Below are 14,306 nucleotides of genomic sequence, written 5' to 3' on the forward strand. Positions count from 1 at the left end.
ATGATCTGGGGCCAAACTGTAAGTGAGAATACAGCCAAGAATAGACTCTCAGAGCCCTTCTTTATACTAATCACGAGCAGTGATTAAAATAAATAAATAGTAGGAGGGTGAAAAGGATGGAACCAAATGCTAAAGCCATATGGTAACACCATCCGGGAGAGGGGAAAAAAAAGGTTATTTTTCACATGTCAAATATTCCCTCACATTAGCCACCAAGAAGATGGGGAGGGGAGAAGCGATTGAATGTTGTGCAATACAAGGCAAAAACAGTCACATTCTAAACAATTTTACTTCTGGCATTTCCCAGGAAGTTCAGCACTTCGACATTCAAATCCAGCCACTCAATTTAAGGCATTTTGAGGCAAAATATGATGCCATTTCTCTTAAATGTGAAGTCTATTTTAAAAATACTTATTTTTTCTACATCTTTAAACCAATATGTCTATTTGTACTGGCATAAACATATTATTAACTGGCAATGAGTAGTCTTTTTTATCTTAGAATATAGACTAATTTTTCTGCCTCATTTATAAATGTCTTCTAAAGCAGGATGAATTTACCAAAATGTTATGCACTTTATACTGATGACTTCCATCTAACAACAGTTTTGAAAACACCATAAAACTACTTTGATAAAAACTCTGTAGCTAAACATTGTTTTACTTAGTTTAGCCGGAGTATAGATGTTAGTTGGTTTTTCCCTTAAAAATTCCTTTAGAATCAAACGAGCCTCAGTTCAAATTCTAGCTCTGTATTTACAAACTAGGTGAGTTGGGGAATCATCAGCAGTATTGAAACTCAATTGCTACACTTTTGATTAAAATAATCAGGGAAAGATGTTCTCTTTGGGGCTTACTAAGAAGACAGGTTTGACATCTGCAACTGCTTGTAGCTTCTGCTGGTATGAATGGAAATTGTCTGTGGATGGAGCCCCCATGGAAGAGAGGGGAGCGAAAAAGAGTATGAGTTCTGACGGCAATTGACTAAGTGCCTGGAATCAGCTATACCTGAAACCTTCCAACTACATGAGACAATTCATTCTCCCTTTAGCATAAGCCACTATGAATTCAGTTCTTATAACAGAAGTGTTTTGTTTAAATGTAAAGTATACATAGATAAATGCATTTTATCAATTCACAGTAAGATGTTTTTCCTAAAAAGGTGACCAATCACAATTATTTCTCTTCTTATTGTTGCTGTTATTCCTGCTGTTGATTATTACTTGCCGCCTAAAATAACAATAAAATATAGCTTCATTTTTTTCATCCTGAGCAGGATCTAAATGGTTATTTTGATTCTTAGTCCCAGTCCCGAAACCCCGCAGAGCTTTTGGCATAGGCAACTACTTGTTCAAAGAAAAAAATCACTCCTCTTCTTAGATATGCCCAGCAGGTCTATCAAACTACTGTGATTTTTCAGCCACTCACAGTTACTGCACATTGCTTACAACTGTGTTTCAACAGTTCCTTCACACTTTTTTTTCTTTTTTTATTCCCTCTCTGCACATGGGTGCACTATTCAATACCTGCTTGGGTAGCCTGATACCATTGATTCTACATGAGTTCTACTGCCTCCGGTTGTTGACCACCTGATATTGGCATTTTCTTTTGAAAGTGAATCTTAATTTATATCAGTAAGGTTGATAAAGGAGCCAGGGAGAGAAGAATTTTAAGGATAATGATTTTGTTCAGAAGTAGGAAAAATAAGAAAATGACTGTATGCCAAATACAAAAAAATGGCAAATAGTGGAAATAAATGTAAAAGGACCATCTTTTTTCAATTATGGTTGAAGGAAAGAATCCTTAAGGCCTCGGGAAAAGGAGCCACATTTGAATTACTTTCTTTTGTACCCCAGGAGCTAGCACAGTAAGAAGCATTGTCAGAGCTTCTTACTCTCACTTGTTTAAGGACTGGGCCAATACTGATGGCCAAGGCCTCAGCAAAGAAGATGGTAGAAATAGGTTTTAATTCTTAGCTTTTTTCTCATGAGTTTCCACATGCAATTGTTAGGAATCATAAATGTATCTCTAGTCCTAATTTATGGAGGTTTTGGGGTAAGTTTATTTGCGCAATGACAGAGTTACTCTTTGGCTATGTAGTCCCTAGTTGATAAATAAAGTTTCCTGAATTCTTTCCTATCACTAGCATCTAAACATCTTCCCTTGGATACTAAGAGATTAGGAGAAAGAGAAAACCCAATTACAGTATTTTGGGGCTTGGTTTAGTGGCTGGTGGAAAGTGAGATTACAGCTCTACGGATGGTTGGTTAGATGTGGAGGATAGTACTGAACAAAGACAAACACAATCTGTCTTCTTTGGGTCAAAAGCGACTTTTGTGATGGCCAGTGCATCCCTAAAACTTTTTATTAGTGATGAGGACATTCATAAATAGCATCCGTGTCTATAGTTTTGACTCCTTCCCCCCTAATCCCACTAATGCTCTGATGTAAATTTTATCACTACACATTGCCATGTCACTGTTGCATTCCTCCTTTAGTTCTTAGCACAGCATAATGTTTCCCTGATATTTTTTAAAATGTTGATATATGACTTCCAGTTGACTTTGCTTGCCCATTCTGTGTCTTTCCAAGGGTAGAGATAACCAATGCAAAGTGATCTACAAATGGAATTTGTCTTGGTGTCAGTGTACGTATACTGTGAAAAAATGTGTATGCATGTGTATGAGTTTGTGTGTATTTTAAATCACTTACTTTAACCGAGATATCACACTACCAGTGCCATTTTTAAAACCAAAGGGTTTAATTGGATAATCAATGGTGCTCTAAAGAGATGAGACTTGGTGGCTCAATCAGAGAATAAAAGGATATTCCAACAGTTGTGTTAAACCCTGCAAAGCTCAAATAATCTCAATTTTCAAATTAACTTATTATTCCAAACTACCTGCTCTTTTTCATTGACACCACTAAACAATCATTCCTAAGGGAATTATGGGTATTTGCACATCAGCCAATTCAGCTTAAATTCATTAATATTTCCATTTTTGTCTGAAAATAAGTGCTTGTGAAATTACATAAATACCCACAGTGGTGTTTATTTTACTTGATACTATAAAGAAAAGAGGGTAAAGTTTTAAAATGCTTATAACAGATAACTATTTTATGTGTGAAAACAGGGACCCACTTCTAACTGTCATTCGACTTTGTATTTATTCTGTAAAGTCAAAGAGCAAAATTAAATAACAAGGCTTACATGCTTCAAATAATATTTTTAGAGATGATAGTTAAAATGAGAGATGTAACTAGAGAACTTAAAATCACACTTTAGTTCTCTGGGAATGGAATTCCTCTTAAAACAAATCACTTTTACCATGGATCTAAGAAATGTGTTGCAGAATGAGAGACTGTAGAGGTTGCTTCCTTACAAATAAGCTGCAGTGACAAACTTTCATCTGAAGTTCACTACTATGATTTCTTTATAGCCTGAATATTTTTGATATCTTAATCATTTTTATAACCTAGGGGAGTGGATAGCAATCCCAAAGCGTATCACTCCAAACCAATGGCAAAGAACATTCTACCAATTGATAAGGATTAAAATATTTTATTTCTACAGAATATCAAAGAAAACTGTATAGCTTTCCCATCATGTTCTTTGTTTTACCTTTAAAGTTATAAACAAACACTTTACTGATTTTTTTTTTAGCAATGATGCTCCATTTTGATCATTACCAGCATCTCATTGATGTATTCTGTCAGGTTCCCATGCCATATCTGTTTTGTAGCTGTGCTTGGGATTCTTTTGTAGAATAACATTTATTCATCCTAATTTAGGGTTAATTCAGAGATGGGTGAGTTCCTATTTCACATGTCTTAGTGGGACTGTTTAGTTAACTATATTAAACCACGTTCATGCCAGTTATTTTGAGGCAGGAGACCTACAGGGCTCATTTTCAGGTTCAGACAGGATAAAGTGAAGAAACTGGTCAGAACAAACAGATGGCAATGAAAGCAACCTGTAGTTTCCCTCATTGCTCATCAGCATGAGACACTCCCACCGGCGCCATGACGGTTTACAAATACCGTGGAAATGACCCGAAAGTTACTGCCCCGTTCCATGGCAGCCACCTGAAAGTTACTGCCTCTTTTTCAGAGATTTCTGAATAACCTTCCCCTTAATTTGCATGCAATAAAAAGTGGGTATAAATACACATAGCCAATACCACAAGGGCTCACTCTGGGAGCACAGCCTAGGAATTAGCCCTGCTCCACAAGGAGCAGCTTGGGTTCAATAAAAGTTGCTGTCTATCACCACCAGCTCACACTTGAATTCTTTCCTGGGCAAAGCCAAGAACCCTCACAGGCTAATACCAATTTTGGGGCTTGCTTTCTCTGCATCAATTTGACATAGAAACTGTCATTAATATATTTCACCTGTTTACACACATGTTTAACATCTGCTGTGTGAAAAATACGGTAAAGGAGCTGAGTAGCAAGGCGAGAGAAAGTCAAGAATGAATGAGAAGCCCCTGTAAGGATGGCCAACAAGAGAGCACACCGTTTCTCTGCACTGTTGGAACAGAGTGGGCCTTGGAAGTGTGTGTTAAGAAGAAAGGAGAGTTTACCCTGCCTATATGAGATGATGCCTTTGCAAAGGATATAACATTAATTGGATCTTTTAATTACTATCATTTATTGCAGAGGGTTTCTTTAATGTTTTCATTGTCAGTGTGTGTTTTAGGCTTCTCTGGGGTTACTGGAAAGATGTTTCTGTAAGTGAGAATACTCCAATATGCAATGTATTTTCAAGTTAATTTTATGCCTAGGATTTTTGTTTTGTTTTGTTTTCTCTTAGCCATTGGGAATAATGACCGCAGGTATGTACCGAACAGTACATTTCTCTCCACCTCCATCACCACCACACAATTCCAATGAGCTTCTGTATTGATTCTCTTTCTTCTTTCCTTGCCAACTTTGGTGCGTTCTCTATCCACAGCAAAGAGAAAATGTAAATCAATTTGTCATTTCCCTGCTATTGACTTTCCAAAGGTTCAGCAAGATCTGACTTCCTCTTTGATTGGTACCATGCCCCTTTGCCAAGTACATTCAAGTCTTCTGACAAGAGCATTATTTCTTCCACTCTTTGGCTGGCTGATTCTTCATTCTGTAGACTCTCCGCATAAATATTCCTTCCCAGAAAAGTCTTTCCTAATATTCTGTTATATTATTTCGTGACATCCTGTGCTTTTTCACTATAACATGCTTCATTATTTGTAATTTGCATATGTATCTATTTTTCATAATAGATTATAAACCTGATAAGAATTGAGGCAGTGTAGACCTCTTCCCTATCACAGTGTTTACCATGTATAAAGCATTCAAGAAAATTATTTTCTGAATGAATTAATCTCATAACCATAACATTTAGGCTAAATATTTCATCAATAGGTTTATCATGTATATTGACCATTGTGTACTGTGAGTTTAACTTCCTAAGGATTGAGGGGGAAAAACAAAACGAGACAAAGATCTTAGGCATAAAACTAATTGGGAAATATATTGCATATTGGAATATTCTTACTTTTCTTTCCTGTGCAATTGAACCTAAATTCAATATGTTCCTACTGTAGGCTATATTTACCAAAATCAAACTACATTCAGCTATGGATAACCTGTCTTTGAACATATGCTGTAGGCTGCATTCTACCAGATGAGTGGGGAACAAGCTGTGAGACTAAACTTTTATCATCATCTCTATAAATCAAGATGAAAGCTATAGACTTCCTCCTGTGGACCTCACACTGCCTTTAGAAAAACAAAAAGGTGAAATATTTAGGTTGAAAAATAAGCAAATCTGAAAACAATTATTTGGCATTAATAGAACAGCATTAAATAGTCTATGTCTTTAAAGATCTGCATGAAGGAGAATTCCAAAAATGCTAGGAAGCATAATTGCAGATACCTGGCCCAAAAGCATGGCCAGTATTTTAATATCTCAGTTAATGATGCCAACTCCAACATAAAATAGATTTCCTCCAAATATTTTTATATGTTTAAATATATTCACTTTTTCTTGAACATAAGTAGAGACTAATTCTAAGCCAATTGAGGTTATATTTTGCACATTGCTCATTTTATATATTTATTTATTTATAGTATATTGCAAAATAGTTCCTACAGGAATAAAATGGTCTTTATTTTGAACTTGAAAAATGAAAAGAAATGAGATTAAATATAAATGGGGACAAGTTTCAAGCTCCATATCAAATGCAGAGCATAGTATTCTGATTATCTAAGGGATGTTAAGGATCGTAAATGTTCTTTTCTACAATATCAGGCCGGTAAAAAAAGTTTAATATTCATTTGCCTGTGGGTAGTAGATAAATCAATTGTGCGCATATTGTAATATTTACTACACTTAATAGGTAAACATTAAAAATAAACGTATAATTTTCCAATGATTATCCTTTTAAGAAAAAGTGCTTATTTTTAGCAGCAGAAGGAATTTTTTAAATTGAATTTAATAACACATTGATAGAAGGCTGGATTTAATCCAACTGTAAAATGAAATTAGAGTTACATTTCATACTACCAACCTTTGTGGACGTTAATCTAATTTAAATGCTATTTACAGCTCACTTACTCTTTATTTTAATATTGCAATGATAGAAAATAGATTTAATTGTGACAAATATATTTAGTTTCTACATAAAAACAATGTTTTCTTGTACTGCCCTTTTATCTGAAGATTTCTAAATACTTCCATATATCCCATCTTATTTCCTCTTCTCGTCATCTTATGAAGTCTAATAGAAAAATAAAATTTGAGTATAATTCAGGGAATTTACTTTTGATTTTATTTTGTTTCTGCCTTCTGATCGACTGGGTCTTTGTGAGTAAATGATTTGCTGAACCAATCAGTGCCTCAATTTCTCTAGGTATGAAATAAGAGTTACCTCTGCTGTTTCTTTTTTGCTGCATAGTCAAATGCAATATCTTGAAATTAAATATCTGTGCCTCCACTGAAAATGATGCCATATAAACTCAAGCAATACTTATTTGTATTTACTAGTTGACAAACTAATTTACTTCTGAAGTCAGTTATTGAAAGAGATTCAACCTTGGTACACTGAGCTTCCCTAGAATCTTTAATGGCAGGGAGCAGAAATTCCTTAGCTAGTGCCCTCATCAAAGAGAACATTTGATATTTTACTATTTTGTGGCTTCAGGGAAACACAATTCAATTTTGACTCATTTTGACAGTTAAAAAAAATGAGCCCTTGTTTGGAGCATGAAACAAAAATGTAGAAATTGGAAAGAAAAATAAATTCTGGTGAGCATCAAATCTGTGTCAAGTATTGTGCTAGTAGATGCTTTATTAACTTCTCTAGTAGACTGGCAGATAAAATACAAGACACCAACTTTAATCTGAATTTCAGATAAAAAAGAAACCATATATATAGTATATAGTATAAGTATATATCATATAGAGTATATAGTGTATAAGTATATATTATATAGAGTATATAGTGTATAAGTATATATTATATAGACTATATAGTGTATAAGTATATATTATATAGAGTATATAGTGTATAAGTATATATTATATAGAATATATAGTGTATAAGTATATATTATATAGAGTATATAGTGTATAAGTATATATTATATAGAGTATATAGTGTATAAGTATATATTATATAGAGTATATAGTGTATAAATATATATTATATAGAGTATATAGTGTATAAGTATGCACCATGTAATATTTGGGAAATACTTCTATTGAGACAACTTGTTCATCTAAAATTCTAATTTAACTAAGTACCAAGCATTTTTGATAAATCTGGCAACCCTATTCTTATGGCATCTCTGCAAGGTAGGCTCATACCATCTAATATACAACTGGGAAAACAAAGTTTCAAAAAGCTTATATTACAGAGCTTGGATTACTCAACTAGCAAGTGGCAGAGGTGGAAATAAAACTCAGCTCTGTCTTCTGTAATCACAGAGTTGTTTCAGAATTCCCCTCTTATTTACCTAGCACATTAACATATTCGACTGCAGAATCAGCAGCAACGCCCTCCATCACCAATAGAAACATTGCTGCTTAGCTAAACAGATCAAGAGAAAAGGACATAATTCATTTCATTCCACCTCCTCCCCAGGCAAAATTTCCTTGCTCCACGACTTCTGACAAAGGAAAAAGAACATTCTCGCTTACTCTTCCCACGTAGTACAGCTGCAACTACATTCCCTCAGGGTGAGAAACCCAAGGTATACACAGAGAACTGAGGGACATATTTACAGTCTCCTAAGTTCCCATCTTTGCTCCCGTATCAGCATTTACCATTTTTGTGGTGAGACGTATTTTGGGAAGCATGGCGGTAATTCCCTCAAAGCAACAGTTCCAGGACTCCACAGAGCCGTAGGTGGCCATCCGTGGTCTGTAGATTCTGAAGGGTGAAAGAAAATCTGAGCTTACTCGCAGTTAAAGTGATGGAAGTGGCAGCTATTAAAGCTATTAGTTACTATTTTCTGTCCTGAAAGAAAAGGAGAGAGGATATTAACACTGGGGACAAAGGAAGATGTATTGCTGAGCTTCGAGCTTCCGAAGCCTTGCCCTGCAATCTGTGCTGCTGCTCCCACACAGTTTGGCAGGGGACAAACAGTGAGTAGTGTTCTATTTTTAATTTTAAACTTTTAAGCAGAAGGCCATCAAGAATAATCTGCTCAGTAAACATTTGGTCTCGAGTCTTACCATTTCTTTCTGTTCAGCAAACAGTATCACAAATGTTAAATGTTAGAGAAGAACCAATGGCATGTGTGTTTTAGCAAGTCGATTCTTTGCCAAGAATATCTCTGGATTTTTACTATCCTGAGCAGTTTAGGAAATAAATGATAAACATAGCTGGAAGGTGGTGAACTCAGGAATAAAGAATGGACTTTCTAGCCAGATAGACACAAGTTCAAGTGCCAGCTCCACGATGTACATGCTGTGTGACCTTGGATGTGTTTCTTAAATTTCCTACACCTGTTTCCTCTGAGAGTAGACTTAATGGCAGTACCTACTTTATTGCAAAGATGAAAAGAGGTTTTGTTCATGAAATGCAAAGCAGTACCATGGAAATATTGGACATCCAAAGATGCCTGTCAATTCCTCTGACTTACACCTGCTTCTTAAACTTAGAGAATGCAATTTATTGAGACGAAAGGGAGTTATATTGAGCAAAATAAAATTGTAGATGTAAAGGCATGATATTCTGTTATTTAAAAATATATCATATGTTATTAATGCTTTGAGCATATAGGCTTGCCATAGATCCAAATGCAATAGTGTTGGCTTATGTGATCGTCTTCATATTTATCTGATTCCCACAATCCATCTCTGATGGGTTCAGTGCAAGAACCATCAATATACTTTAGTATAAGAAACTTTCAGACGTTTGGGATGGTGTGTCATTGGAATTAAGCGATTCGTGTGGTAATACATTTTCTATTAAACTTGCATCAAAATAAATACGCATGAGGAACCTAGTGGAAAGAACTCATTATTAGGGAAAATAGGTGCACCAGATGGCTTTTACTTTTATAGATTTATTTTATGAGACAGGATCTCCCTCTGTCACCCAGGCTGGAGTGCAATGGCACCATCATGGCTCATAGTAGCCTTGAACTCCTGGGCTCAAGCAATCCTCCTGCCTCAGCCTCTCAATGTGCTAAGATTACAGGCATGATTACTGTGCCTGGCCTTCCAATGGCTTTTACGCAAAGATTTTTTTCCAACTTTGAGATTCTGCATAGAGTCTTAGTACAAATTCTATAACCAATTCATTGAATCTGATTTAATTCATCTATAAATTCATTAAAAGTGCATTTATTGTCCTCCAACTATGTGTTTGACACTGATGCAGGCACTCTGTTAACTAACACTATGTAGAAATCATGGAGAAACTATATTGAATTGTAGTGAGGAGAGAGAAAAAAATGTCAACCAATAGCTCCTTGTTACTGTACATTGAGCAATATATTTTATCCCATTACATTTTATTTGTGTCACTTCCATTCTGCTCTCAGTATGAACAGACAAGGCTAATATTGTTTCCAGTGAAGGCCTGACAGCTATTCTGTTGATTTGTTTGGCATTACATTTGAGCTGCACTCATGCGGCCCAGAATGCTGAAGGATGGCTTGGCTGAAAAGAACGGGCAATATGCCCTAGGGAGAAAGGACAGAATTTGGAAGACTAGAGGAATTTGGAATCAGTACTTGGACATATATGGTCTGCTAAGGATCTGAAAATTCCCACATTGTAGTTTGAGGTAGCTAAAAGGGAAATAACCTTTACCCTCCATGACAATGCCTGGAGCTGCACAGGCTAATTTTAAACATTATGAGCTTTGATATCACATGGTCTAATCCTTGTCTCTGTTATAATGAGCCCTACATGTTGCTTTGTCAGCAACCTTTTCCACAAACTGTACCCTGTTTTTTTTCTTTGAGAAAATCTACCTTTCCCCGGGGGCTGGAATTGACCAAAATTAACCGTAATTTATCATTCAAGCCTTACCCTGAAAGTTGGGATCCTTCAATATACTCAAGTTCCAAAATAGTTACATTAGACAGATTCTGCCAGTCCAATTATTATATAGGTGGGGTGACAGATTTCTGGGGCTTTCTGCTTTACCATCTTCCCAGAATCCTTCCCTGCTGGTCTATTTTTAACATATGCTTTATAATATGTGTTCGTATAAAGACTAAATGTATTAATTTGTAATTTATATAAATTCTACCATTTTGTACCTTCTGCAACTTGCCTAACATTGTTTTTGAGCCCTGTTCATGATAACTAGTGTTGTCCTTGTTATTTATGTTATCTGTTGTATAGCATTCCACCATATGACTATATTGATGATCGTGTAGGTTATTCCCTGTATTTTGCAATTAAAAATGATATCTCATAGGTGGTTGCTTTCGAGTGTGTGAGCGTTTTCAAAAAGTGAATAACTAGATGTGAATTCTAGATCAGATAAAAGTATATACCTTCTCAGTTGTACCAGATATTGCTAAATTCATCTTCACCTTCCGATCCTCTCAAATTACAAATGCGCACATACACACACAGACACGCGCACACACACACACACACATACACACTTGATTATTTGAGCCCAAGAGTTTGAGACCAGCCTTGGCAACATGAAAAGAGACTGTCTCTACAAAAAATGTTTAAATTAACCGGGTGTGGTGGTAAGCACCTGTTGTCCCAGCTGCTTGAGAGGGTGAGGTGGGAGAATCACTTGAGCCTAGGAGGTTTAGGTTGCAGTGAGCTGTGATCATATCACTGCCCTCCAGCCTGGGTGACAGAGGAAGACTCTACCAATATTAGTTTGTCCTCATGCTGCTGATAAAGACACACCCAAAACTGGGAACAAAAAGAGGTTTAATTGGACTTACAGTTCCACATGGCTGGGGGGGTCTCACAATCATGGCGGTGGCAAGAGAAAAATGAGGAAGAAGCCAAAATGGCAACCCCTGATAAACCCATCACATCTTGTAGGACTTATTCACTATCACGATATAGCAAGGGAAAGACCGGCCCCCATGATTCAGTTACCTCTCACTGGGTCCCTCTCACAACATGTGGGAATTCTGGGAGATAAAATCCAAGTTGAGATTTTGGTGAGGACACAGCCAAACCATATTCTTCCACCCCTGGCCCCTCCAAATATCATGTCTTCCCATTTCAAAACCAATCACGCCTTCTCAGCAGTCTCACAAAGTCTTAAGTCATTTCAGCATTAAACCAAAAGTCCACAGTCCAAAGTCTCATCTGAGACAAGTCAAGTCCCTTCCCCCTATGAGCCTGCAAAATCAAAAGTAGATACAATGGGGGTGTAGGTAGATACATTCCCAGATACAATGGGGGTACAGGTATTTGGCAAATACAGCCATTCCAAATCGGAGAACCTGGCCAAAACAAAGGGGTTACAGGGCCCATGCAAGTCTGAAATCCAGCTAGGCAGTCAAATTTTGAAGGTCCAAAATGATTTCCTTTGACTCCAGGTCTCACATCCAGGTCAGGCTGATGCAAGAGGTGGGTTTCCAGGATCTTGGGCAGCTCCACCCCTGTGGCTTTGCAGGGTACAGCCTCCTTCCTTGCTGCTTTCATGGGCTGGCATTGAGTGTCTGCAGCTTTTCCAGGCTCACGGTGCAAGTTGTCAGTGGATCTACCATTCTGGGGTCTGGAGAACAGTAGCCCTCTTCTCACAGCTCCACTAGGCAGTGCCCTAGTAGGGACTCTGTATGGGGACTCCAATGCCACATTTCCCTTCTGTGCTGCCCTAGCAGAGGTTCTCCATGAGGGCCCTGCCTCTGTAGCAAACTTTAGCCTGGACATCCAGGTGTTTCCATACATCTTCTAATATCAAGGTGGAGGTTCCCAAACCTCAATTCGTGACTTCTGTACACTGCAAGCTCAACACCACCTGAAGGCTGCCAAGGCTTGGGGCTTGCATCCTCTGAAGCCATGGCCCAAGCTCTGCATTGGCCCTTTTCAGACATGGCTGGAGCTGGTGAGACACAGGACACCAAGTCCCTAGGCTGCACCCAGCACTGGGACCCTGGGCCCAACCCACAAAACCACTTTTTCCTCCTAAGCCTCCAGACCTGTGATGGGAGGGGTTGCCGTGAAGGTCTCTGACATGGCCTGGAGATATTTTCCCCCTGGTCTTGAGGATTAACATTAGGCTTCTTGCTACTTATGCAAATTTCTGCAGCTGGCTTAAATGTCTCCTCAAAAAATGGGTTTTTCTTTTCTACTGCACCATCAAGCTACAAATGTTCTGAACTTTTATGCTCTGTTTCCCTTTTAAAATGGAATGCTTTTAACAGCACCCAAGTCACCTTTTGAATGTTTTGCTGCTTAGAAATTTCTTTTGCCAGATACCCTAAATCATCTCTCCCAAGTTCAAAGTTTCACAAATCTCTAAGGCAGGGGCAACATGCCACTAGTCTCTTTGCTAAGACATAACAAGACTCACCTTTGCTCTAGTTCCCAACAAATTCCTCATCTCCATTTGAGACCACCTCAGCCTGGACCTTGTTGTTCATATTACTATCAATTTGTCAAAGCAATTCCACAAGTCTCTAGGAGGTTCCAAGCTTTCCCACATTTTCCTTTCTTCTTCTGAGCTCTGCAAACTATTCCAACCTCTGCCTGTTACCCAATTCCAAAGTCACTTCCACATTTTCAGATATCTTTTCAGCAATGCCCCACTCTACGGGTACGAATTTAGTGTTAGTTCCTTTTCATGCTGCTGATAAAGACACAGCCAAACCTGGGAACAAAAAGGGGTTTAATTGGACTTACAGTTCCACATGGCTGGGGAGGCCTCAGAATCATGGTGTGAGGCTAAAGCCACTTCTTACGTGGCAGTGGCAAGAGAAAAATGAGGAAGAAGGAAAAACGGATGCCACTGATACACCCATCAGATCTCATGAGAGTTATTCACTATCATGAGACTAGCACTGGAAAGACTGGCCCCCATGATTCAATTACCTCACCCTGGGTTCCTCCCACAACAGGTGGGAATTCTGGGAGTTACAATTCAAGTTGAGATTTCAGTGGGGATGCAGCCAAACCATGCCATTGTCTCAAAAAAAAAATAAACAAAATGATGATAATTTTTTTCTTTAAGATGTTCAATGAATTTGGGTCCATTTAAGAAGTGAAAATAATTCCACCACTGTCTTTGTCTCCCCATTAGAACTGATTACTGACTAGCTGGAAATGATCAATAAGTGCTTAGACATTCTTTTATTTGTTGGTAAAGAGTTCATGTTAAAGGGAATGGATTTTGCGAGAATTATATAGCTAGCTAACTCTGGCATTTTAAGTGATGAGAAACCAGAGGACGAAGTAGGAACAAAGCATCAAATATTTTTTTTAAAAGTCTGATAGATTAGTTACCTCCTTCAAATGTTTTATTCTTTCTGAAAAGCCTTCAATTGTTACTGTTCTGTTTTTGAAATAAGAAATTTTACCATATGCTTTAGACAATGACTTAGACAACTGGCTATAGAGACTGTGTTAGCTGAATTCATCCATTCAAAATAATTTATTGAATGCTTCTTCTGTGACTGGAAACACACATGGCTGGAGATACAGATATGCTTCTGTTTTGAAAGCCTTTACAGTCATCTATAAGAGGAGAAAATGTGTAAGCAGCTCATTTTGATTAGTTATTACAAGTGTTTTCATAAATTATGTATAGAATTTAAAGAGCCGTGCACGGGGTGACAGAGTACTATGACTGATGGGAATAAGCAAGGTTTTAAGAGGAT

The 14,306-nt window shown here is 37.4% G+C and overlaps 1 pseudogene; it reads left to right on the forward strand.

Annotated features, from left to right (window-relative positions):
- The first annotated feature begins 4,022 nt into the window (after nt 1-4,022).
- The window catches only part of LOC129394117 (uncharacterized), a 117,078-nt pseudogene continuing 106,794 nt past the window's right edge, over nt 4,023-14,306 (forward strand).

This window comes from Pan paniscus, chromosome 18, assembly GCF_029289425.2.
Source record: "Pan paniscus chromosome 18, NHGRI_mPanPan1-v2.0_pri, whole genome shotgun sequence".
NCBI classification, from domain to species: Eukaryota; Metazoa; Chordata; class Mammalia; order Primates; family Hominidae; genus Pan; species Pan paniscus.